We start from the raw sequence: 14,413 nt of genomic DNA, 5'->3' as shown, positions 1-14,413 counted from the left end.
TCTTAGGTATTTTTGAAATTCAATATACATTTTTTTCTATCTTTCTATCATTCCTTTCTCGTCTAATTATCCATGTGTTTGCTTGTAATAAATTTTATAAGTTTTAGTTTACGTATGATAATCTTTTGCATGTTTATATTGTACAGTTGATAAACATGATGGAACCGTCATTATCAAGGGGGACAAGAGAATTCTCAATATTCCCTTTTGTTCTTCTGTATACTTTGTTGTTTTCCCTTTCTTTCTTCTACCTTTTTCCTTGGCAACTACTGATCTTTACATTGCTGCAGATTCATTTTAATTTATCAGAATGTATATAAATGAAATAACATAGTATATATTCTGATTTGTTTGGCTTACTTTACTTAACAAAAACAATTAGCTACTTTTCCTGATAGTTTGGTATAACATAATTTTTTATGATAAATATTGGGTAGTATTCTAGCAGACAAATTTACCATAATTTGTTTTTCTATTAAGCAGCTGGACAATATTTGATTTTTTTTATTTTTCTAGGTTTTACTAAAGATCTGATATTAAGCTTGGAAATGTACATAGAAAAGATATATATTTTTCTTATTTTTACAACTGTATCAACCATAACAGATAAACAGAGAAGATGGAATTTTGAAAATTTTGTTTAATACTTCCAATATTTAAAGTTCCTAGCAAACAACAAATCTGGAGTTTAAGGAGAAGCAAGTTCTTGTACAGAGTAACAAAGGCAGGGTTTGAAATTACGTATTTCTATGGCAGAGTCTGGAGTATGATATATAACCTATTACAAGAGAAAATATAAGTACATATTGGATTGCTTGAAATTGTGTGTGGTAAGCATGTTGTAGTGTGAAATTGTAAGGGATCATATGCTCAAGAACTATCCTATTCTCTTGAATCCCTTTCCCCAAGAAAGGGGACAGTCACAAAAATCTTCCTTTCCCCAAGTGTCTGTCTAGGAAAGAACAAGAGCCCACACTTCTGAAATGTATTCAGACCCAGCTCCCTTATTCCCACTACAGAACTAAGAATTTACCCTGCAGGGGCAAGTCACTGAAACCAGAATCCTAGGTGCACTTGTTCAATGCCTCAGGAATTGAGATGGTAACACCAAAGATCTATTGAGAAGCAGCTCGCCTGTCTTTCTTATGGAATCAGAGCCTTAGTCTGCAGGGCAGGGCAGCAGATCTGCAAGGTGATGACACCGATGGAGAACACTGGAGCTGCGGGAGCAAACACCTGGGGAAAACAGGAGGACTCTACCCCAGGGGAAGGGGAAAGAACACACAGACCAGCATCTCATCTGTAGGAGGGTCAGGAACACTCGCAAGGTTATACACAGACCCAGGGTCATGATGCCTTCCTAGGAATATGGACCAAAGAATATGGACCTACGAATATGGACCCTTTAGTCTAATACCTTTCACCAACTGAGAAATTGTCAGTAAATAAAACACTTGAATGCACCCGAGGGAGCTGAAAGAGATTCTCTGGAGGACAGAACAAGGTGAAGAGACAAAGTCAAGCAGAAAAGACAAGGTATCATTGGAGGATCTGTAGTCTCTGGTGGACATAGTAGGACAGACTTCAATTCGTTTTTGAAACCTTTATATCAGACTTTAGTAATTTATATGATAAAATAGTCAACCTCATCAATGGTGTCTTATTATCCCCATCAGGGATTCAGGTCCATGTAGGCACATGGTGTAGTTCTAGTCATGGAGGCAGGGGAAGTGGTCAGTTGAGGTGTTCCTGGTCCTTCAGAGGAGAATTGCAGAAATGGTTCTTCCCCAGCTCCAGCCAATATTTAATATATGTGTGTGACTCTTGGGAATGTTGTCACCATGTCACTATATGATGGGAGTCCCCTGGGGTGTGAAGCTGACTTTCTGGATGCATCAGTGTGGAAAATTGAGAAAAGAAACTACCTGGGAAGACAAGCTGTCAAATTATTCAATCCCGGAGCCACTCACTTCCAGGCTTCCTGTTTCATCATGTTGTGATTTTCCTCATTGTTTAGTCAGCCTAGGTTGTCTTTCTTCACTCTCTGCTAAAATAGTCACACATCATAACCTAGAAGTATTAACATAAATAAGTAATGAATTTGAAAATTAGAATAAGTCCCAAGTGAAGTCAGTTACTGTGTGGTTCATAATGAGATAGACGGGAGACATGGCTGGATACTAAGTGTGTGTTCACATTTATTTTGTCTAGATTCACAAAATATTTTGTATATCCCTTAAATAATATTCCCTTTGAGGCCCTTGATTTAGCATTATTTCTTGATGAATAACACCTAAGTAATAAAAGTGGTGGTTATTAAGTAATAATTTATACTATTAGTACATTCATTTATGATATATTCCTCTGCCTGATCTAAAACCATCCAAGAAGGCAGAAGTTATTGCACTTAATAGACCTTATCAATTAACAAAAGACCAGGATTAAATACAGATGTTCTACGGTAGTGCAGAATTTTAAAATGTGCTGCAAGCAGAGGTTTTTTAATCTTCTGGAAGCCCTATCAAAATGGACAGCAAGACATGACAGTTTTAAAATCATACATTCTAGAGACCTGACACACAAATGTGAAACCAAATGCAAAGAGAAAAAAACGAATATGGAAACAAGAATAATGTTCTGGTGCATCATTACAGGAGACATTGAGTCTTAACCTGGTTTGTAATATCTAAACATAGAAGGCATTGCCATTGTTCATATCATATAGAAATCAGTCCTATTAATATTCTGGATATGTTGAAAAATAGCATCATTAAATAAAAAAAAACTTTTAAAAATATGGAAAATCTCTTGGCCAAGAGTTATCCCACTAGCACTAAGACATTCTGGTGCCTCCCTCAGGACACATCCGTTATTGCCCTATGAGTTGGGAGCTGGAAGATTCATACATTTAGAAATGTTACCTTCATTGCTCACCTTTATCCTACTGCAGGAGGTGTGTGTAACACAATATTGAAAGCAATTTTTATGCTCACTCCAATCACCAACATTTTAAGGTTGCCTTTTTATGTCATCTTTTAACAGTATTTTGCGATCTTCAACCAAGAAATTATGTCTATCGGAAGAAACATCGGGAAAAAAAGTTCTGCTGTTGGAACATATTAGGATACGTCTTTTCAGTCGCTATTGACCAAAACACTACAGAAAAAAAATTCAGGGAGTCAGTTCTTGGGTTGATATGTTGCAACTAAAGAATCAGTTCAGTCCAGATATGTTGGCTCATGGCTATAATTCCACCACGTTGAGAAGCAAAACCAGAGGAATCACATGAGACCTTGTGTTTGAGACCAGCCTGGGCACATAGAGAGACCCCATTTCCATGAAAGATTTAAAAAAAATCAGCTGCATGTGATGGTGCATCCGTCTAGTCCTAGCTACTCAGGAGGTTGAGGCAGAAGGATTATGTGAGCCAGGAGTTCAAGGTTGCAGTGAGCTATGATTGTGCCCCTGCACTCCAACCTGTGTGACAGAGTGAGACCCTATACTCTAATTATAATAATAACTAAGAATTTTACACAATTGTAAGGCTACTCAAATAGAAGATATTAAAATGAATATCCTGAGGAATCCTCTGGCACTTGTGATGTTTTGGAGAAGACCTAATACATTCAGAATAAGCGGATGATCTTAGATAGTGAAATGTCTCCACAGAAGACATTGGAACAGGACCCATGTCTAATTCCCTGCCCCGTGCCTTTCACCCCTTTCTCCTCGTTTCAGTCCTACTTTTAATTATTATTTGCTTATTCTTATAAGCAGTCTTCTCTTTTTTTGTAGACTTGGTTGTTGTCCACCCATATTGGACACTGATCTTTTCTTTTTATTCACGATTTTTATAGTTGCTACATAGAATAAGTCATCACACTATTGTTTTGATGTCTGACTGTTGATAACTTAATGCTCATTCCTCCATCATCTCCTTTCTTTCCAACACAAGGTGAATCTCGTTAGGAATCACAGGAACTCCCTCATTTGATGCCATCTGGAGGTTGAAACCCCACAAACTCCTTTCTGTGAGTGAGAACCCTCACTCTGCCTCCACCGTCAAACCACTAGAGCAACCCTGAGCCAGTCTCCTTTCTTACTCGATCAAGCCATTTTGGACATTCCTGAGATACCAGCTCTACTCTCAGCAGACACCTCCAGAGGTAATTAACCTTTCTGTATTCACATGGGGGAGTGTGCGGCACCCACAGATGTGACATCAACACTACATTTTAGTTGAGATCTCTTGGTCTTTTTATGGTGTCAAATAGAACAAATGCTGTGAGCTTGGTGTCATGGTTCCTAACCACAGGACACACCTGTTCCCTGGACCAACTCCAGGACAGAGCTGGACATGCCTGGTGTGGTTTGATTAGCCCCCATTATGTAATGAAATCATGACATTATTTTGTTGTATTCTAGTGTTTCCCTAAAGATATAGTTAGGCTTAGGGTTTATTCATGTGTATATTCAGGAGTCTTTGATTTCGTGTATGTATTTAAATAAATATTTAATTCCGTGTTGAGAAATTTAAAATTTCTTCAGTTTATGAGTGAAGTCCTCAAGCCAACGTTCTATGATTTTCTTTATTTATCATATATTTTATTCACCTCTGTCTACCTCATTTTCTACCAAATTATACGTGTTTAAATTTGTAATATTTTAATGAGGTGAAATTAGCAAATAATACCCATCCCGTGACGTGTACCATTTGACAAATAGTGACATAACCATTACTTTTCTCAACATAGAAAAAATCAACTGCACTCAAAATTTCCTCGTTTTCCTAAAATGTCTGGTTCCTACACCTTCCCTTCTCACACCACGTCTAGAGTCAACTACTGGGTTTTTTTATGTAACTTTAGATGACTTTTCATTTTGTAGAATTTATAGAAGAGGACTTGTATGCATGTACTTGTATTCATTTGTCTTATTTTACTCATCATACGTACTTGTGACGATACCCTCACTGTTGAGCATATCCAGCTGTACCTTATTGTAACAGTGGCTGTTTTTCCAGCACAATTTGTTTACTGATTTAGCTGCTGATTGATATTTGGATTACTTTCAGTGTCTGGGTATTATTTAAAACCTAATACTCATCTTAGAGAAATACACAGCTGAGAAACAACGTTTTTCTTCTTACAGTAATATGAACAGAAACTAAACTGGAAAAGCTGCCCTTTAACCAATTGTCTTCAACACATCACGTGACTGAAGTTGTAGAATTCTGTGTGTGAGAGTGAGTTTGTGAGAGAGGAGGAGGAAAGAAGAGAGAAGGAAGAGAAAGAGATCCTACATAATTGACCATAATTTATGAGGTGATCAAATAAACACAGGGACTCAGATTCTTTTTGGAAAAGGTCCATATAAGATAGAGGACAGCTTGATGCACCTACATATTGTTATGTATTTATATAAATGCCATTTTCTAATAATACAGAGAATAATGTACCTGAAAATAAACATAGTGGCGGGTGTCCAGCGGTGAAATATGATGGTGATGCCAAACCGCATCTCCAGCACCTTTTCCTTCTTCCACCTGCCTTGCTATGTATGTCCTGAGTGCCCCCTGGTGTCCTCAGGGCCTGGTGCTGCTCCTGAGCTTCCCGGTAGGGAGGTTTGTATCTGGGCTCACAACGTCTTTCCCTCGCGGTGGCTTCTGTATAAATACTCATGGTTGTGTACTCTTTGCTCAGGTAGCTCAGCTGTAGGAAAAACGGTTTTTTGGATGTGGATCTGGAGATGGTGACTGGACTCCTCTTGAGGATTGGTTTGGAATGTGCACTCCCTCATGAACTGTGCACCAGATTCACTCCAGTCCCTTCCCTGGGGGACTGATGGATCCAGCCCAAACAGGAAGCACTGGTTGTGATGGCAAATACAGAGACGGCACAGTTGAGGGAGATTGTCTGTGAGGGCTTCACCAGACCAAGAGTGAGCGGGAAACACAGTAGTTGGCATGCACAGGTTCTGAACAACACGTTGAAATTCACAAATATGCACATTTTGATGAAAATGAAGAGTTCACTTGTTTTGAAATTTCTTGGTCCACTAAAGAAAATAGTAGATTCTGAAGTTAAATTTAGACAAATAATGGCCCCGTTTTTTCTTCAAACTTTCAACCAAATAAGAAAGAGAAAGTGCTGTCAGGAGAATGGGCACTGGGTTATCAGTTCTATCTATGATAATGGTGATTTTCAGAATAAGGTTGACCTGTGATAGCCTAAAGGATGTCCTAATACTGAATCCAACATTAGACTTGAGCAGCAATCATTGGCAGTGGAGGTCTCTTTACATGAGGAAACATCTGACTCTGCAAAGCTGCACATGGGGGTCTCTGCAGGTCCTTAGTTGTACAGGACCCTCTCCTCCCTCAGACTCAGAGTAAGGACAATGTACTCTTTACCTGGAGGAGGTGAAGGTTAGTGTGTGGAAATAACCCAACTCACTCTAATCAGTATTTTCGTACTTAGGCAGAAACCAAAGTTTACAAGAAACCATGAACTTGGGTAAAGTAGGAAATTACAATTGTTTGCAGGCAGCGTGCTTGCTTCTCCATGTCATCTAAAAGAACCAAGTACAATCAAGTTTTCTCATGCACATATCCATAAATGGTTTTTCCACCCTGACAATGGACCTCCCATACCTCCAACATCACGGAGCAACTGTACCAGGCACGCAGGACAGCTCTCTGACACCTTCACCCAATTTTTGACAAAGAGACAAAGGCTCGAGCTCCTCCCACAAAATAACTGTGCACATAGCAGATTCCTGATGGGCAACTATGCAATGGGAAGAACCAATGGCCTTAATGGACTTAGCTTGAACCACAGGTTGTTAGGAAGCTCCATCAGACTCCCACCCTTCTCCAGCACTAGGTATGAGATTGGCATAGTGGGCTGACAGTGGCTACAATCTCACCCGGCCTCCTGTGCACTTTTCTGCCTCTTGCCTCTCCTGCAGACTCCACCACCTGCACCTCACACTAGACACCTACAAACATAGGGACATTTTGGTAAGAAACTGCCACACATTATCACTGTTTTTTCACTCATATCCACTCACACTCAATAACCCTAGTTCTCCATTATTTGCCTTTTAAAATTGCAACAAGAAAAACCCAGCTCAGCTCTAATTCTGTGGTGAGCCCCGTGCATTCAGAGATGATCATCAAATCAAAACTCCTGGTAATTCTGGACTGGGGCTCTTCTCCCAGAGCTGTAGGATCAGGGCTGGGATGACTTTCATCAGGAGAGGGAGGGCCCTATTTTCATGTCTCCTCCTCTGCAGCAAACACTGAGGTGTGACTCCAAAGGACAGACAGAGCCCAGAGCAGATGTGAGACTCCTGGAGGAGTTTAGTGGTGATGGCAGCATTTGGGAAAATATAATTTATTATTATGTGATTTTCCCTTTAAAAATACTAAGCAAATATTATTTTATTTCTATTTTACATATTTGTAAAAATAGAAATAGAAGAGAAATATAACTACATTAAATAGAAATATAACTGCACTAACCAACTTTAAGAGATATGAAGGGATAAATTGAAAACAATAAAAAAGAGATTTCAACACCTCACCCTCAATAATATATAGAACATCCACAAAATAATTATTAGGAAGCCAGTGGAATTTGTAAAATTTCCCCCACCAAAAATAATATTAGCAATGATTTCCTATATTTCACATTAAAGACATACACAACAAAAGCAGAATTGAACAAGTGGAATTCCATCAAAACAAAAACATTCTGCAAAGTGGAAAAAATTACAACCTACAGAATGGGAGAATATTAATTGCAGTCATGCATCTGAAAAAGTGTTAAAATCCCAAATATACATGCAACTTCTACAACTCATTAGCAAAATCATAATTGCCTGATAGTAAAGTTGTCAGTATTTCACCTTAGAAAAATTAGGAACATAGATCTCATGTTATTGTTTTCTATGGGTTATTGTAAGTTTTATGGTACATCTGGTTAGGATAGATTTTGTAGTTATTCGATCCAGCACTAATATAGGTGGTGTTGGTGAATTTACTTAACAGATGTTATTAAAACTGTCATCGGCCTGGAATGGTGGCTCACACCTGTAATCCTAGGACTTTGGGAGGCCCAGGCAGGCAGATCACCTGAGATCAGTGGTTGGAGACCAACCTGGCCAACATGGTGAAACCCCGTCTCTACTAAAAATACAAAAATTAGCTGGGCATGGTAGTACATGCCTGTAAACTCAGTTACTCCAGAGGCTGAGGCAGGAGAATTGCTCGAAACCAGGAGGCAGAAGTGGCAGTGAGTTGAGATCGTGCCACTGCACTCCAGCCTTGGCAAAAGAGTGAGACTCCATCTCAAAAACAAAACAAAACAAAACAAAAACTGTCATCAGCTGACTCTGTGTTAGGTATACTGTCATTGATAAAAATGGGTGGGCCTGATTCCGTCAGAGAACTCGGGAAAATAAAATTCCATGGTGATTCAGCAGCTTCACCTCTTTCTGGAACTTGCAGCCTGCACTTACTGATGGATGATCTTCTGGACATTGGATATTCCCAGCCATCTCCAAAAGCTGTCATCCTCTACATCTCACAGAAATGTGGCATGTCCACCTGTAGCTTGTCAACCCTGAATAATGGACAGAGAGAGACTCTAAAATATAATATTTATTCTAGGATGTGCATTGTGATTGAAATATATATGGGTGCATTCGGGTTGGTATAGGAAGATAAAGAATTAAGAAAAGATGAGAAGGTTTACACAAGTTGTTTCGAGATAACTATCCTGGGCTAGAAGAATCAATAACAAGGGTGACATCAGTGTAAGGTTGAAAAAGCAGTTGCTGGGCAGATACACTTGGAGAATTAATTCTTTTAAGGTTGTGGTGGCCTTTGTGCAAGGTTGTGGCTGTGCAGAGTCTATTTATGAGAGTTCCTGTTATCAGGAATATGTGTGTTAGAACCCTCCTTCATGGCCTTCCCCAGTTTCATTCATTAGGGTTTTAACACAAGTGGCTCCATTTAGATTCTGATATTTCACAAGCTCTTTCTAACACTACTTCTGAAGAAGATGACTCTGACAATGTGCATAGAACAGAGTTAATTCCACATCCAAAACCCATTTTGATCAAATAAGTTTGTCCCCTTCACTATTGATGGCCAATTGCATTCTCAGATGATTCTACACACAACACAGAGGGGGTTCCTGAGAAAATGGGGAGAGAAGGAAATCCCATCAACCTCTCCCACCTGGCTACAGGAGCAAGCCTAAGCCCCACTGAGCTCCAAGAAAATGCCTTGATCCTTGGAATGTAGACCACGGAGACCATCTGTTTCTTTTTCAGGAAGCAGGAAAAGCAAATCAAAAAGGGAGAACAAAGATTACAAAGAAAGAACATGGATTGCGAGCAAAAGGAGCACCAGGTCAGTGCTCATGCTGATTGGCTTTAGTGTCAAGAAAAGGATCAGGCGTGCAAACTGTGAGTTCTGAAAGACACTGACCCTGGCCCAGACTCTCTGTTGGCTGTGATCAAAATTCATAAAGACTTCGTCAGGGAATCTCCCTGAGGTTTCTGTCCTGGGTCTGATTGGAGAAGACTCACCAGGCACCGCTGAGTTTCCTCAGGACTCTGATCTTGGTGGTCATGGTTGAGGCCTTTTCATCTCTGTGAGCGTCAATCTGCATTTGGTGCATGTGAGAATAGGTCTTCATATTAAAATGATATTTTTAAAAATATGTAAAGATGACATGAAGAAGCACATAATTCTAAACTTAGGTTCGCTAGAGAAACTGTCAGAAGAAGATGAAGTCCCACATCCTGACAGGAAGTCAGTCTCTATCCGCACCTGCCTCTGGGGTTGGCTCTTATCAGTGGGCCCTGAGCACCCCCTACAGCTGATTTCCCCCCAGCGTTCCTGCAGGGAGGTTTGTGTCTGGGCTCACACTGACTTCCCCTCACTGTGCTTCATTCACACAGTAATAAATGGCTGTGTCCTCAGCTATCAGACTGTTCATTTGAAGATATAGTGTGTTTTTGGCATTGTCTCTGGAGATGGCAAATCGGCCTTTTACAGAGTTTGCATAATATGTGCTACCAGCAATACTAATACCAGAGACCCACTCCAGCCCCTTTCCTGGAGCATGGCGAATCCAGTCCAAATCATAGCTGCTAAAGGTGAATCCAGAGACTGCAGAGGAGAGTCTCAGGGACCCTCCAGGCTGCACGAAATTTCCCTCAGACTCCACCAGCTGCACCTCACCCTGGACACCTGCAAACACGGAGACATCCTGGTCAGAAATTGCCAGATGCAACCACTGTTTCTCTCACTCATATCCACTCACACTCAATATCTCTAGTTCTTCATGAATCGCCTTTTTAAAGTAGCAGCAAGGAAACCCCAGCTCAGCCTGGATTCCATTGTAAGTTGTTTGAATTCAGTCTCTATCATTAAATAGAAACACCTGGGCATCCCAGGGCTGGGGCTTCCTTTTCAGAGCTGCAGGGTCAGGGCTGGGCTGTTTCATATCAGCAGAGGGAGGAACCTATTTGAATGTCTCCTACTATATAGCAAGTTCTGGGGTGGGATGTCTGAGAAAGGGACATTGCCCAGATCAGATGACAGTGTCTTGGGGGGAGATTAAAGTAATCACATCATTCAGGAAAATATAATTTTATATTGCCTGATAGTGCCTTAATAAGCATTTATCATTCATCATTTTATTTTTTATGCATCTAAACTATATGTACATATATACATATTTATTTATATGCATATATGAATATATATGTACTGTCAGTATCAATGTTATATTTTACAGACGATAAGTTACATACAGAGCAGAAAGGTTGTGCAATGTGTCCAAGATCACACATACAGAGTTTGCCCACTATCTGCACCGCTCTCCTAACACTGGAGGAGACTGCTCCACTGAGACAACTCCAGAGCAGCAAGGGACATGCCTGGTGAGGTTTGCAGGATTCCCCACCTGTCATAGCAACTTTGTGTAATTTTCTGTATTCTGGAATTTATGTGAAATATATAGAGAGTATCAGGGTTCATGCACGTGTATTTTCAGGACTCTGATCGCTTAAATTTTTACATCCCTCCTCTTATTTTTCCTTCTCTACTAATATATTCATTTCTTCATTTTTGCTGCTTTATTTAATTATAATAAGTAATTAATTCAAGTTTAGAGCGTTCCATGTGGAAAATGTTGAACTCGATTTGCAATTATTCAACAAACACTTCAAGAAGTTGTTAACAATTGAAGTAACTCCTGAATTTTCCTCACACTGCTCTGTGGTTTTCTCTCTCCACTACACTGTGCCCACCAGCCTATTCTCAAAGTAAAATCTTCCTCATGTTATTTTTGAATAGTTGTATAATTTACACAAATGAAACTATATGACATGTACACTTATTTAGTTTTTGCACTGACTATAATTATTTGAGGATGTAGCAATGCTTCTATGTGGATCAGACATGCCTGGATTTTAACGCTGAGTTGTATTCCAGTATGTGAACACATCTCAAGTTATTCAACTATTCACCTGATGTGGATTTTTGAACTATACTCTCAGTTTCCGTCTTTTATATAGAAAGCAGCTTCTCAGTGAGGGAATGTAAAAATCATATAAGTATAATATTATTTTTACCTAATCCTGGACAACTACAGATAAAGATAAAAAGAAAAACTTATTGTATCAGAATTGATATCATGGGTAAAAAACAAACAAACAAACAAACAAATCCCTCCTGACATCTAAGGAGCTCGGGGCCTGCAGAGAGAACCAGGACCCACATACTCCTTCACATGGGGTAGGAGCTACTGAATGGCATTTAAGATAAAAAAAGACTACCTTGAAAATCTTCAATGAGTTGTTTGAGGACGGTGGTGCTAATCTTTCTAGAGTGTGAAGCTCCTAGTGTTTGCATGCTCTTTCTACAGAATTGGGGAAAATCTATAGAACTCCTCTTCTGTCCTGCGGGGTTTATTAGGGGAAATGAGCTGCAGTCACTGTCACATATCTGGATCCCCCTTTCCTACTTGCAGGGAAAATCAACCAAAGCTGTGCCCTGTGGGCGTTCGTGGAGTTCCAAAAAAATACAAAGCCAGGCAGGGTGGCTCACGCCAGTAATACCAGCACTTTGGGAGGCTGAGGCCGGCAGATCACTGCCCAGACCAGCTCGGTCAGGGAGACCCTAAGCCAGCGGCATTAGAGGAATTAAAGACACACACACAGAAATATAGAGGTGTGAAGTGGGAAATCAGGGGTCTCACAGCCTTCAGAGCTGAGAGCCCTGAACAGAGATTTACCCACATATTTATTAACATCAAACCAGTCATTAGCGTTGTTTCCATAGATACTAAATTAACTAAAAGTATCCCTTATGGGAAACGAAGTGATGCGCTGAATTAATTGCAGCAGGAACATGCCCTTAAGACACAGGTCGCTCATACTAATTGTTTGTGGCTTAAGAATGCCTTTAAGCGCTTTTCCGCCCTGGGTGGGCCAGGGGTTCCTTGCCCTCATTCCCGTAAACCCACAACCTTCCAGCTTGGGCGTTAGGGCCATTAAGAACATGTTATAGTGCTGCAGAGATTTTATTTATGGTCAGTTTTGGGGTCAGTTTATGGCCAGATTTTGGGGGCTTGCTCCCAACAGATCACAAGGTCAGGAGTTCGAGACCATCCTGGCCAAACATGGTAAAACCCCACCTCTACTAAAAATACAAAAATTAGCCAGTCGTGGTGGTGCGTGCCTGTAATCCCAGATACTCAGGAAGCTGCGACAAGAAAATCACTTGAACCGGGCAGGTGGATGTCGCAGTGAGCCAAGATCGAGCCATTGCACTCCAGCCTGGGCAACTCCATCTCAAAAAAATTTGTTTTCATTTAAATTCAAAGACAAATACTCTGTCAGACATATAGACAATGAGAAAATGCATAGCTAGCACAATCATCATTCAGGAGATGTTTTAGTCAATTTTCCAGGCAAGCAGCCACACAATATAGAATCTAAGCATCAATCTATCCAAAAAAACATAAATGGTCAAAAATGGAAAAAATAAAGTAGAAATTTATGTTTAATATTTGTGATTATTCTAACATATAACTATGTGAAGCAGTAATAAAAATTGACATATTATATCCTATTGCATATAAAAAAGCAACAGAGGAAAGAACAAGAAATTAGAAAGAGGAATTAAAAGTACATAGTTTTAATATCTCTGTACTACATACAAAAATATTATCTGAGTTAGAATCTGATGATATGAAATTATTATCGTAAACCTTGTGGTAGCCAAGAAAATATTAATAAAAATAAATTAAGTCATAAAGTAAGTTAATAAAAAGGATAAACTTTACAATAAAATGCCAAATTGAAACAATAATTAACAGGCTGGGCACAGTGGCTCACACCTGTAATCCCAGCACTTTGGGAGGCTGAGGCAGGGGTATCACCTGACGTCGGGGCTTCGAGACCAGCCTGACCAACATGGTGAAACCCTGTCTCTACTAAAAATACAAAATTAGCTGGGTGTGGCGGCGCATGCCTGTAATCTCAGCTACTTGGGAGGCTGAGACAGGAGAATCGCTTGAACCCAGGAGGCTGAGGTTGCAGTAAGCCGAGATCTCACCATTGCGCTCCAGCCTGGGCAACAAGAGCGAGACTCCATCTCAAAACAATAATAATAATCATAACCAAAAAGAGGAGATACAAGTTAAAAATGATAATTTGTCATAGTTTCTTTAAAAAGGAAAGAGTTAACTTTTAGCTTTTTACAAGAAAATTACTCTATATTTTCACAAATACAAAGTTAAATGTGGGATGACATGTTCCATGAAAATATGAATGAAAAGAATTATTAAGAAGTTATTTTAATTTCAGACAAAGTACTCATTAGGAAATATACTGTTACTACTGAAGAAAAATGTTACACAGAATGAAGGGTTTACTTTTCTAAAAGACATCCAAAAAGATCTAACAAATGTTTCAGAACATAAACTAGTATTTATAGTAAATGTAAAATTCAATACTAATTGTGATTGAAAGAACAGACAGTTAAAAATTACAAAAAGATGTAAGTGACCTAAATGGCAGTATAAACCTACTTGGCTAATTTTCATTTATAAAATGTTCAACTGGAAAACAGCAGGAATACAGATTCCAATTAACCAGGAAAGATTAGAGGTAAAGAGTGATTGAATTCAATGTGGTGACTGGGGTTGAACCTTGGAACAAAGAAACAAACAAAAGCAAGTGTGGAGTCAAACCTCATATTTAAAAAAAAAAAGGAAAAGAAAAGAGAAAAATACTGGAAAATTGTTGAAGTTCCAATAATGTCTGGAGTCTAATGAATATAAATGTATAGGTATAAATATGTTAGTAGAATGTCCATGTTTATGTA

The 14,413-nt window shown here is 39.3% G+C and overlaps 1 gene segment (V, D, J or C); it reads right to left on the bottom strand.

Annotated features, from left to right (window-relative positions):
- LOC126958568 (immunoglobulin heavy constant gamma 1-like) overlaps positions 1-14,413 on the bottom strand; it is a 510,670-nt gene that overhangs the window by 480,086 nt on the left and 16,171 nt on the right.

The sequence above is a fragment of the Macaca thibetana genome, chromosome 7 (genome assembly GCF_024542745.1).
Source record: "Macaca thibetana thibetana isolate TM-01 chromosome 7, ASM2454274v1, whole genome shotgun sequence".
Taxonomy (NCBI): Eukaryota; Metazoa; Chordata; class Mammalia; order Primates; family Cercopithecidae; genus Macaca; species Macaca thibetana.
The sequence above is the reverse complement of the archived record's forward strand: the minus strand, read 5'-3'. Positions and strand labels throughout refer to the sequence as shown.